Below are 13,005 nucleotides of genomic sequence, written 5' to 3' on the forward strand. Positions count from 1 at the left end.
GCAACTTACATTCTTCCTCCTCCTTACAATCCACCGATCCCTTTCACCCAAAGGCTTGTGGAAGCCAATGTAGAATCCCAATCTAAAAGGGATGTAGAAGAATTGAAAAACATAAACACTAATGCCCCTTTGTATGAAATCCCGTATAACAAGAGAAATTTAGAGGACAATAGGGAAATCATTAGTGTTAAAAAGGGGAGAGTAGACTTTGAGGTGCCTAATGAAGAAATTAAACCTAGTCCCGAAAAACTAATAATAAAAATTGATCCAGAACCACCACCACACGATCAGATCTCTGAACTTCCCTACAAGAAAAAGAAAATAAAGAGTGAAGGGTATGGAAGATGGGTTGAAAAGTGGCGATGGAAACCAAAATTAATTAGGAGTTTAATCGGAGATTTAATTTCAAAACACCTTTAGAGCTTCTAAAAAGTCGAGCTAACCGACGTTAAACAAAGCGCTGCATGGGAGGCAACCCATGAGTTTTCTTTAATTCTTGTTTAATTTTTGCTTTCTTTTATTATTTTTTTTTTTTATAACTATCTCTGATGATCCTGTGACTAATAGAGCTCCCACGCACATTTCTCCAAATGTTGCTGCTGGTGGGGGCGCAAGCATTGTTCCACTTGCACACACTACACATTTTTCTAACACTTTTGCAGGTAGTTCCTCCTCATCCAGGCGAAGCTCCATCAATGATGTACTCCATGAGATACACGCCCAAAACGCACTAAATCAAGAGCGCGATGGGTTATTCTATGCCATGCATCAACAACAAGAGGAGATGATGGAACGAATGACATTCATGCAAGCCCAGCAAGACCAAATTCTTCAAAACCAACATGAGATGCAGGGCTATTATCATAGGTGGGAGAGCTCCGAAGAGCACCGTCAACAACAGCTCGACAATGTCATACAAGAGCTAGGCGGTTTGAGGCTTCAGTTCAACAATTTCCAAAATTATCAACATCCTCCCTCATGATCTCTCCACCAGGTTTTGTGCTCCAAAGCTACACTTGAGTCTCAACAGTGAGGACACAGTTGGATTTAAGTTTAGGGGAGTATTCTACCATCCTTACTTTATTTCTCAGTTATTTTATTTTTAGTACAATTTCCCTTTTCGCAAATAAAATAATAGCACTATTTTTGGGTAAATTTTAAATTTTTCCTTTCCTTGAACCAATAAAAAAAAAATTTCCAAAGACTTAGGATAATAGCTCACTTAGAAAGTATATAGGTTAAGAAAAGATGAGAGGCTAAGTTAAGGAAATTAGGGAATTTCACAACAAAATCGGTATTTTTCCAACACCCAGAAGTCTCCCTAGTATAGATATCAATTTGAATAACCATTGTGCCAAAATCTCCTGATTTAAATTTGTGGAATCCTTTAGTAGTTTATCTATCCAGTCGGACACCATCTATAAAGTCACACATTAAGTAGGTTTGTCGATGAATATAAGCGAATCATCTAAGCAAATTCTTAAGGTCATACTGTGGTAATACGGTTAAACCTTAAAGAAAAAAAATATATAAGGTCATACTGTGGTAATACGGTTAAACCTCGAAAAAAAAATATTGATATGATTGCTCATACAAAATTTGTATCATCAAGCTAATTGTGAGTTGAAAAAGATGAATAAAGACGCTAACCGATTTTCTTACCATGTGTGTGACATAGACAAAGGGTCTTAATGTGACTGTCTAGAATGAAAAAGGATGAAACAAAGGAGAAGATTTAGATTTTAGTACAACGGCATGATCCAAATTCGATATGTATAAGAGGGAGAACTTTGTGTGTCGTTGAAATACCCTTCTTGATTGTGTAAAGAACCTAACTAATTAATCTTAGCCGATTTGAATTTCTGACCACGTATGAGTACTTGTGATGTTATTTTCCTCTAAGTCTGTGTGTGTGAGTTGCTTCGCATTTCAAATGTTTTCTATATGCAAGCTAAATTGCTTGAGGACAAGCAATGGTTCAAGTTTAGGGGAGTTTGATGCACCTAAAAATGTGCTATTTATTTAGTTAATTTACTATTATATTTTAATTATTTTTATTTCGATTTCGAAGTTTTATATTATGAATCGTTACTTATTTCTCGTATTTTAAATAAACAGATAAAAAATGTACGAGTTGAAGAAAGGAGCGAAAACGAACCGAAAAGGAGCAAAAATGGACAAAAGGGCCACACATGTGCACAGCCAATTGGGCCACACATGTGCAGCCCACACAAATCAAACATGGCGTCCGCCAACAAGGAAAGAAGTGGCGCCTGCCAGCTAGCCAAAAATGGCAACTGCCAACTCCTCTCAAGTGGCCCTCGCCACTTTCTCTCAAAGCCATACAATTGATCCAACGGCAACGCGCTATTTTTCCTTAAGTCCCACATCGGACAGATTGTGTTTTGTCTCCTTGTATTTTAGTATAAATAGGTCCCTTTTCTCCACTTTCTAGACACCAACTGATAACACTTGACTGGAGAATTGAAAACTAGGCTTAGTACCACAAGGTTTTCTTCTCTAAAGTCGAGAGTTTAGTATTATTTTATTCTCCGTTGAGAATAAAATAAGTTTTTTTTATTTTCCTACCGTTACGCTGTCGGAATCCGTACTCGAGATTTCTTTTTAATTCAGGTTCTTTTTTTATTTTATGGTCTTATTTATTTCTTGTCTTTATTTTATTGCTTTTATTTTATGCTTTTAATTTCTGTTTTTATTTTTATTATGTCTATTTATTTATTTGCTTATTTTATTTTTATGTCTTTATTTTTAGTTATGTCTAGCTAAATTTAGCGTTGCTAGGATGTGTAGTTAGTAGCTAATAGGGGTTCGGTAGTTAATTCGCGCTTAATAGTTTTCAACCACCAGTTTTAAATAAATACGTTATCAAATAATTCGTCACGAGAGTGAGGATTATTTCAAAGGCAATAAACCAACATTGACGAGAGTTGAGGTTTAGGGTCGGATAGTTAAAACTGACCGTTAGTTCTAAAGTCCGCGAGAGCTATTTAGGATTAATGAGTTTTATATTGATTTTCAAAGGTACTTATATAGGTAAGTGAGCGCGTGAGAGCTGAGCATTTATTTTATCTAAGTATAACGCTAGTCAAGATTTGCGAGAGCTGAGATTAGTGTTTTTAAATTAAATATAATTCTTGAAAACTGACAACTGTTTTATTTTCTTAAGCAGTTTTTAATTAAGCGTTGATTATAATTCGTCACGAGAGTGAGAATTAATTAAAGTAAAAATCAATAGAGCGAGAGCGTGAGATTTCTACTAGATAGTAAAAACTGAACATTAAATCTAATTCGCAACGAGAGTTGGGATTAGAGTTAATTAAATTATATTGTTTTTCAAAGAGTATTTTATTAGCGGGTGTGAGGACGAGAGTTAAACACCACCTTTATAATTTATAATACTATCTGAATTGTATTTTTAAAACAATATAGTTTCAAAAATTTAATTGTTTACACCACTAAAATCTAGAAGTAATGCAACTACTTTGTAAAGTATTTTTTTTAATTTCATGATGAGAGTTGTGAGAGCTGGAAGTGAGAACGGCTTTCGCCTGGAGCATCGATTTTATTAAAATACGACAATTAGATGTGGTAGTAATTTTGTCTAGCGCGAATTAAGCATTGAACCCTCTGAAGCAACTAATAGCACGTCCTAGCAATATTTTATTTACATATTAAAAATCTAAAAAAAATATTTATTTCTCTTATTTTAGTTATTCAATTAATCATAACCCTTTAAATCATTAGCCTTAGATTTACAAAGCAACACTAGAATACGGTAGGTCGATTATTGGTCCTTTGGGTTCGATATCTTTTAAAACTACACGACACGACTGTATACTTGCAGTACCGTTGCGTTGTCACACGATCAGCAATCATACCTTACTTCTTTATGGCGAGAACAACTCGCCAATTTGTCTTTCCTTGAGATGATTATTACCCGTTATAAATCACGTTTCGCCTTGTTGTGGTTGATTGCAATGTAAGTCTCACATAAGCTTATATCTGACTTTTTGTTTTTTCTCTTGTGCTCTTTTGTTAGAGTGTTGTTGAGATGTAGTTAGGTATTTGTTTTGGAGAGTGCGGGTGTACTGGGGTCAAGGGAAGGTTGAGGGTTGTCTATGTGTTGTAACAATTTTCACATAGTCATATTCTCTAGTTGTCGGTTGATGACTTTACGTCATTACTATTTCTTTTAAGCAAATGCAAGCAAACAATTAGCTTTTTACCATGTTTTTAGCACTTAAATAAGAAGAAATTGCATGAAATATGAGATATCATGATCACAAGAAAAGATGGAAAAAAAAGAGCCTGATTTCTGCCTCCTACACCCAGCTTGAAAAACTGAAGAGTAGCTCACTGCCATCTGCGCCCAACTTGGGCATAATCAAGCCTGGCTCAGCACGAAAACTACACTATATATTCGCAACATTTTCTGATTTTAGGGGTACGAAAATTGGGATCAAAGACTTATTTTTTACAGCGATTTCAGAGGATCAAAGAGACACTCAAGCAAGGATTCAAGTGTGGAAACACATCTAAACCCTTCTTGTAATGATGATTTCTTTCACTCATGTTAATATAATAATTTCTTATTTGAACATGTTTGGCTAAATCTTTATGATTGGTCCTTAGGCGATTCTAATTTAAATTTATCTTGAACCATGTAATTCTCATTTGATATGTTAATAAATTACGAAGTTAGTTTCTATCAATTATTCTTTGTGTGCAATGCTTTACATGATCTGGACAATTATGTGATGATTTCAATTATTTGTTTTACTATGAAAATAAGAATGAATCATCGATCTAGGAATAATTAATCAATTGACTTTCACTTAAGAAATTTTGGATTGTTAATTGAGATTTCAAGGATTAAAGTTTATATTCCTAACTTGATCATCGATCATCCTAAGAAATTAGGGATTAATGATCAAGGAGGAGGATTATGTTACCAAGACATTTGGCATAATCAATTGTGTTTTAATCTATTCATGAAACTAAAGTGAGTTATTCATTAACATACATGAAATTACAGAGATGAATTGTTATTAGATGAACCGAAAAGGATCAATCGCTTTTCTTTTATTACTTTGAATTATAAATTATTTCCAAAGTTTATAATTAAACTTCAAACAAGTAAAACCCCCGTTTTTATAATTATGTCAATTTTCTTAAGTATGCCTTCATTTTGCATTTGAATTACAACAATCACTGCAAAAAGAACGATTTATTATACTACTTGATGATGATTTAGTACACTTGCTAAATTTTTATCATCGGTTTTGACAACGACCGTGGTTTTTTCTCCGGTTTTGGAGTTTCCACGTTATATTCTTGTGTTGCTGATTGCATTCTTTTATTTTCTCTATGTCTGTTTTTCCCAACAACTGGTATTAGAGCTCTTGGTTTGATTCAAGAGGAGGGAGTTCCGCTGTGAAGTTCAGGCTAGAGAAAATTGATGGAAGAATCACGTTTGGCTTGTGGAAAATCAAGTCAAGGATGTGCTGATGCAATCAGGGTTACACAAGGTCAGCCTGGAGATGCGGTGATAATAATACTCGACATCAGTCTAGAGCGGCGGTGCTAAGAATATTCAGGTTACGTCTGAAACAATAACTTATTATGAGGATACAGAGGTGCTAGTGGAAGTTGGGAATCGGTGGAGTGTTGAGTCATGGACCTTGGTAGCTCCTATCACATGTGTTTGAAGAAGAAATACTTTTGAATCCCTTGAGCCAGTTGAAGGTGGAGTTGTTCATCTTGGAGACGAGAAAGCTTGTAAGGTTCAAGGAATGAGTGAGTTTCTTTTAACACGATGCGATATATTTTCTTGAACTTTGATGCATAGATAGTAGGTAGATACTTGTTAGATAGTTCTACTATTATTGGTTATGCATCGGTTACTAGTGGTGATTCTCATGTTTTGGTTAAGTTGTAGATCTTCGGGTGGGTACTTGTTAGTGACATGAGTTTAGTTGGACTAGTGAAACAAGGTTTACTAGGTGATGTAACTAAACTGGAATTGTTGGAGCCTAACAATGACCTGAAGGTGGTTTCAGAGTAGTTTGAATTTGTTCAGGTGGCACATGGGCATCGGTTGACATGGATGCAAGGTGTGTGATGATAACGTGCGGGCATTGGTTGGCATTGATGCAAGGTACACAATTATCTTAATGGCTGATGAACTTTCGGAGAAAGCCAATATGGAAGTTGCACCATAAATTTTCAGCAAGGTTTCGAGATGAAGTTATTGGGATAGCTTGGTTCCAAGTGAAGGAAATTCTTTGGATGGTCTAGTTACAAGTGAAGAAAATTATTGGGATGGTCTAGTTTCAAGTGCAATGTACTTTTTATGGTGGAGTATGATAATTTAATTTGTCGGTATAGACAATGAGAATTATGATTGTCGGTGATGACAATGATTTTCGGTATAAACAATGAAGCGGAAGATAATGATTGTCGGTGTAGACAATGAAGATTGACGACCGTTACAATCAAGGTGGAGATTGTTGGGGTTGATTGCAATTTAAGTCCCACATTGCTAATGAAGGAAAAAATGTCAAAGAAATTATATTTGAGAAGTCCCACATTGCTTAGAAAAGTGAAGAGTGGAAGAGCTCAATGCTATATATAGAGACCTCAAGTTCCTTTTTCAATGCACCAGTCAGTAGCACTTTAAGCTTATATCTAACTTTTTGTTTTTTCTCTTGTACTGTTTTGTTATCGTGTTGTGTGATGTAGTTAGGTATTTGCTTTGGAGAGTGCGGGTGTACTGGGGGTCAATGGAAGGTTGAGGATTGTCTATGTGTTGTAACAATTTTCACATAGTGATATTCTCTGGTAGTCGGTTTTGACAACGACTTTGGTTTTTTCTCCGGTTTTGGTGTTTCCACGTTAAATTCTTGTGTTGTGTTGATTGCGTTCTTTTATTTTCTCTATGCCTGTTTTTTCCAACAGATATAAACTTACTTGGTACACTTTTTGAAAAATATTTGTTACAATCGTTTGGCAATCAATTAAGAGATTATGCTTCATTGCTAGTATTCTAATCACCATGAAATCCAACTGGTGACTGTCACCACTTCAACCGTTGTGTCATTGCGACATTGTTGGCGGCTGTCGTCTCTTGCTAGGTATTGTTTATTTGTGTATGATTTCATAGGCGAGGGTTTCCACCTTATTTACCGGTGTGAAATCACCGAAAAAAGGGCGTACATTGTTATTGACACATAATATGTATGAGTGTGCACATATTGTCGCCGAAGAAAAATCATCAAACTCATTCTAAATTTTGGGACTTACCCAGTCCATAGCCCCCTAAGCATGAGAACTATAAGAACGAAATGCATAAGATAATAATTTGTGATTATAAACATATAACGTCCATATCATTAGTTATAAAACCAATTGGTGGCCTGTACCCAAATTTTAAAAAATAAAGTTAAAATGGTTAAAGTGGAATTTATGTGACAATTTTATTTTACTTGTGTGTGTGCCTAAAGCTTGTGCTTTAACGATTTCTCTCTCTTTGTTATTCATCAATCTCTCTTTCTTATTTAATTTAAGGGTCTTGTTCACATGTGCATATAGGGCACATGTTAAGGTATCTTAATATAGAAATTCAGCATTTAATGATATAAAAAATTTAATGCTTGAAAAGTTAAAATGCACAAATTTTAAAGCATAATTTCTATTTATATCCTGCTCGGCTGAGTAGTTTGTTACTTGCTGACTTAATGGGGATAACCTCCCCTAGATTGGTTTCTTTGTAATTTTCCTTGTTGTTGGGTTTTTAAACCCTCTTTGAAATAAAAATAAAAAAAACATAATTTCTATTTTTGATTCCTTAATATGTGTCATATGTGCACATGTTAACATAATTTTTATTTATGTGATGGCAAGTTTTGGTTGAATGTGCCTAAATGTAAAGTGTTGGGTCTATGCCTAACTAAGAGTTTCTCCCTTGAATATTGAATCAAAATTATATTAAAAATAAGGGTCATGCTAAACAGTGCCCCTGGGGCACTAGTTAAGCATACTAAAAAAGGAAACAAATGATAAAGTTAATGATGAGAGAGAATAACTTTTCACATCATTAAAACATTGAATGCACAATTTACGAGATAAAACTTCTATATTTGTATCCTTAACTAGTGCCCCGGGGGCACTGTTTAGCATTTACTCATCACTCTCATTATTTTTACATTTACATTTATATTTTTTGAGAGTTTTTTTATACTACATAGTTTACTTTGTAGTACTTGTGCTTCAATTTGTTTTATCTACACATTTTGTGTAATATCTTGTAACTTAATTTATTCTACTTGTATTGGGTGTGATCCCAAGGTTTTCAAGATAGGTGATATCTATTGGTTTAGGTTTTTAAGAGAGGTGATATCTCTTGATTTAGAGGATCTTGCACAAGGGAGGTGATATCCCGATCTGGATCCTCAGCAGCGGGCTTATCTGTTGCCTCGTCTGCTGCAGTGTTCTCATACGTTGGATTAAATCTAACGGCTCACACATTAAATACTAATACTAATTAAAATATAAAAAAGAATAAAACACACAATCTGTCCTCTTTTTTTAGTTCCATATGCTATTATGAGCATTTGGAGGAGGCATGGCAACGGGGAGGGACGGGGACGGATATTGCCCTCCCCAAACTCAAACTCATAAAGTTCGGGTTTCCCAAACCTATCCCAATTTCAAGTGGGGATAAAATGTATTACCCCAAACTCATACCCAACGGGGATCGGGTATCCCCGACGGGTTTTTGGTATCCCCGTTACGCCTATTTCCACATGAATTTGGATTGTATTTTAGTTTTTTTATCAAAAAAAGAAGTTAAATGTCCAAAGTTATTTTGTTTCAACAATATTTTTTTAAATACAGAAAAGAAATAGAGAAAATGGTTTGTTTAATACTCAAATTAAAAATAAAAATAAACATATTAATGTAATTTAATAGATTGTTTAAGTGTTTCTAATGTAAAATAGATAAAATCTAATTTTAGTATAAGCGAGACGGATTTGGGTGGGTATCAATGTCCTCATTACCCGCCCTAAACTCATCTTTTGAAATCGGGAAAAATCCAAACCTAAACCCAAACTCAGTCAACTCGAGTTTTCCCCATCAAAACGGGTAAGATTTGGGCTGGTACCCACGAATATGGGTACACACAATTGTGGTTGGGTGCAGTGAGATGCATGTATAAAGGAAACTTTTGGAAAGTTGAACAACTCTTGTTTTCTAGTAAGATATTGATTATCTTGCAACATCAATTTCTTATTCCCTTATATGGATACAATTTTTATCACAGTGTTGCACTGCTGCCCTGCCTGCATCCAAATATGTTCTCAACTCTCAAGTCAACAAATTCTTATGACTGTCATTGGAATATTGGACCGCATCTTACCATGATGTTTTCTTGTGTATCCACTATCCATATTCATGTTTCTGTCATCATACAAAGAAATGTGCACTATCATGTGAAGCTAAGTCCTATAAATGGGACCCATTTGGAATACAAGCAAAACCACAATACACATCATGCTCTTGCCACCGAAGGTGACTTTGACACAAATTATCATGGCATAATTGATGAAACTAACTTCTGTCAAGATTTTTTATATATCCTTTTCACAAATATATCTACAGTTGATGGTAGAAGTTAATCTCTTTATGGAAATTCATGACTTAAATCTAGATGTCCTTATTCATAAGACACATCAGACTATTACATTGGAGCAACAGCAAAGATGGTGTCCTTATTTCAAAGCCATGCAAAAAATTGTATTGGTAGACATGATGAAAAGGTATTGCAAGGCATCACCCATATTGTAGAACACCTCTCCACAGTAGCCATGAGTATACCATCTTTGCTGGATATACCAAGTAAAACAACATATGACTATTTTGGCATTGCTTTGTCTACAATTTCAATTACAAATGGATCCTTGCATTTCAAACAATGGGATCCTGGGAGGATTCTCTTTCTCGTATAGGGGCATGGTGTTCTCTGGTTGACCCTTCATAGGACGATTGGGAGCCCAAATTAAGCGGGTTGTATCCACTTACATACTCAAATGTTTAAAATTACTGTCACAGAAGGTTTGCATGACTTTTCATTTGCAGAAAATGAAAAATAAATAACTATTTCAATAATAATAAAGTTATATGAGAGATACACATCTAGATAGAAAACAAGAGGGGTTTAGTTAACTGCCAACTTATCATCAAATTTGTGAACATGATAATACTATTACCATCATGTTTAAATAACATAATTAGCTTAGAGTATAAGCGCTTAAATAGATTCATAAGTTATTTATTTAACAAAAGATAAAATAAAGTGAAACTATTTGTTATTTTCATATAATTGAGTTATGATCTTCAAGGTGAATGTACTAGTAAATGCTTTGGGGAATGTATGGTGATGATACGATTTTCCCTTAGACCATAGGTGTACAAAGTTGGCAGATAAAGGAAATGAACAAGAACAAGTGGAAGTGGGTGCATTAGCGGATATAGCATCACTGAAAAATAAATATCCTTATAAGTTATTGTCACAATTCACTTCAATTCCCTATTTCAACAAATATCCATCTGTAAGGATAGCATGAATGCTACGACCATAAAATTTACACGGTTGGAAAATATATTCGCATGACATTGAACAAAGCAGTGGAGGGAGCGGCAATTGTAAGTTTTTATTACATACAAATAGATCATTAATCTTGGGAGAAGAAGCAACAGAGGAAAGGAAAAACTTGAGGTCGGTGAAAGATTTACCGGGCCCCATGGTCAGGGACGGGCTGGAGGGGGGGCGAGCAGGGGCTCCAACCCCTCCCTAAATATATATGTATCCTATGTTATATATATACTTATATTATAATCTATAAGTTGTTAAGTTGGGCATATGTGTATGTATCAATGTTTTAAGAACCGGACCGGAGGTCGAACCGTTGTGACAACTGGTTCAAGGGTCAACCGGTCGGATCGGTTCAACCGTTATTGAACCGTTTATATTGAACCGTTCATATAATTTTTCTATGATAATAAAATATAATAGAATTTTTTTTAAGGTATAGAATTAGAATTTTTATGATAGTTTTTTTTTATTATGTTACTAAATTTGGTTGAGCCCAAGCCCATTATGTGTTTTATAACCCTAATATTAAAAAAGTTTCTCTCTCATACTACACAACACACACACAGCCGCCACCCTCCCTCACCTTCTTGCTTTCTTTCCCTTTTTTTTTTTTAATTTTTCTCTATTATGTTCTTCATATTTCTCTCTTCTTCTCAATTTAATGCTAGTTTGATTTTTCATTCAACACAAAACATAACATCAAAAAAACAAAGAAAATATTCTAGATTGTAAAACAATGTTCTTCCTCTTTTATTCAAAAAGTTTCTTTCATCAATTTCCTTCCTTTCTTGGCCCCAAGGATGAATACTAACAACAAATCATCAATACACATCATGGAAGGTGGAAGGATACTGCTTCAAAAAGAATGGATTCACAAAGAAGAGAAAAATGGGTTTCATTTTGTTTCACAAAAGTGGAAAAAAAAAAACTGAAAAAAAAAAAAACTGAAGAAAAGAAATTGAATTTTCCGTTCTTTTTATTTTTTCCCCAGCTGGATTCCGAACCGGCCGGTTTTTCAAAACCGTCCCCGGTTCAACGGTTTCGACGGTTCAGGGCGGTTCAATCCGGTTCAGAGCGGTTTTTATCCGGTTTTACTGACTTCCGGTTCTTGGCCTCTATCCGGACGGTTGATGTTCCCGGTTCACGGTTGAACCGGTCGAACCGGTCGGTCCGGTCCGGTTCTTAAAACATTGGTATGTATATCCTATAAGTGAATGGAGAGAGTGAGTGTTTTAGTTGTTGTCTTTTTGTGTACTAGTGATTTAAATAGATGATCATTTAATGTTTATGAGTTGCTAATGACACATCTTATTTCCTAGCTACTTCTTTTTATACAATATCTAATCTAATACTATACGTTTGTCTATTCTATTTTAGAGTTTTGCTAATAATAATGAATTTATGGTTCGTTTGTTACAGATTAAAAAAATAGTGATTTTGATGCAAAATAATTTAGAGATTTTTAGAAAAGTTGAATTAATTTGTGTTTGTTTATTATAATATCACTTTTTTAAAATAAAATAATCTTTAGTTTGTTTAGATACAACTTATAAAAGTGATTTTTTTAATTATAAATAACTTTCTTCTTTTAACATTTCTTTTCTCTCTCCTCTAAAAAAACTCTATTATTTTATAAACTACTCTTAGTAGCTTCTCATTTTTAGCTTCTGATTATTTTAAAAATCTGTAACAAACAGATACAAAATAATTAAAAGTTATTATTTTTATAAAAAAAGTGATTTTTTTTCTAAAATAAGCTATAACAAACGGCCTCTTAAAGATAGAAATTTTGTATTGATAAGAGCATTATTTTTTTTTGTAATTTTAAGAAATTGATTACACGATTTTTTAGTCAAAATTACCATATCCGACTTTTAATATGTTAGCATTTTCCTTTATTTTATCACAAAATTTTATTTTGTTTTAGGTGCTACAATGTTTGTAAAAAAAACTATAGTAATTTTATTTTATATGTATTGTTTGTTATTAAAAAAGAAAAGGCTCATTCGGCCCCCCGTCTCATTGATTTCTAGATCTGTCCCTGCCCATGGTGGGCGCCAAATGTTCTTGCTAAGGTTCTGAGATGTGATCGATGATGTTATGACTCGACAGGAAAGGTATTGGTCCTACGTATCCCTAACCGACTAGAAAATTAGAGCCACGTAATTTTGTTGGTGACCGGCGGTATGGTCTATTCTATGAGTATCATGCTAGCTGGTGTTAGACATTAATACTAAGTTTTATCAGTAATTTGGTGAAGGAAGAACGTAATATTTATCATTGTTATCCCCCTCTATATATAGAGAGTAAGGTGGAGTATAGGGTGAGAT

This window comes from Trifolium pratense, linkage group LG3 (assembly GCF_020283565.1).
Source record: "Trifolium pratense cultivar HEN17-A07 linkage group LG3, ARS_RC_1.1, whole genome shotgun sequence".
NCBI lineage: Eukaryota > Viridiplantae > Streptophyta > Magnoliopsida > Fabales > Fabaceae > Trifolium > Trifolium pratense.